The sequence below is a fragment of the Wasmannia auropunctata genome, unplaced genomic scaffold (genome assembly GCF_000956235.1).
Source record: "Wasmannia auropunctata unplaced genomic scaffold, wasmannia.A_1.0 LD336085.1, whole genome shotgun sequence".
NCBI classification, from domain to species: Eukaryota; Metazoa; Arthropoda; class Insecta; order Hymenoptera; family Formicidae; genus Wasmannia; species Wasmannia auropunctata.
The window spans coordinates 3,425,066-3,425,705 of NW_012026805.1; the positions used below are offsets into that span (position 1 = coordinate 3,425,066).

General features: G+C 38.9%; 1 protein-coding gene across 1 annotated transcript in view; it reads left to right on the plus strand.

Moving 5' to 3' along the window:
• Positions 1–640, plus strand: part of LOC105448555 — a 19,680-nt gene that overhangs the window by 2,253 nt on the left and 16,787 nt on the right. The gene's annotated exons all lie outside the window — the stretch shown is intronic.

Sequence of the window (640 nt, forward strand, 5' to 3'; positions counted from 1 at the left end):
GGTAGTGGCTTGGTGTCAAGTGTTCAAACAAGCCATGCCGGGTCTCTTAACGCGAGCCGTCGCGTTGCGAGCACCCGAGATTTTGAGATCTCAATAACGGTCGAACCGATTAAGTTCTAACTAGATTTAATCGATAGCTTGGGTTCGATTTATATAATGAAAGTGTGTTATTTTTTTTCTACATGTCCTACGAGCGGAGATATTGCAATGCAAAGTCCGAAATGTAGGAATTTCAGATTAAGAAACGTCATTGTCATCATTATCGTCGACCAGTTGCGGGGTGGGGGAAGTGTACTTTTACAATTTCTGACACAAGAGGCGCTAGAATTTCTAATCTTGCAGCCTCGCACGAAGTCGAAGTCGAAGTCGCGCTCTGAACTTTCGCGGCGATGACAGTTCGCGTCGTGACACGTTGGATTAGTTTGGTTAGTGTTGGGGTGTACGTGAGGTTATAATTCATCGAGGTTCTCTTCCACGTTATGTCAGATGAGTATTATAATATCTATTTTTAATATTTAATATTTATTAATTTGCAATTCAAATATTGAGATATATTTTGTAAAAAATATGAAAATGATCTCGCAAATTATCATGATTATCGTACGATATTAATCCTATAAAGTACATAAAGGATGTAGAG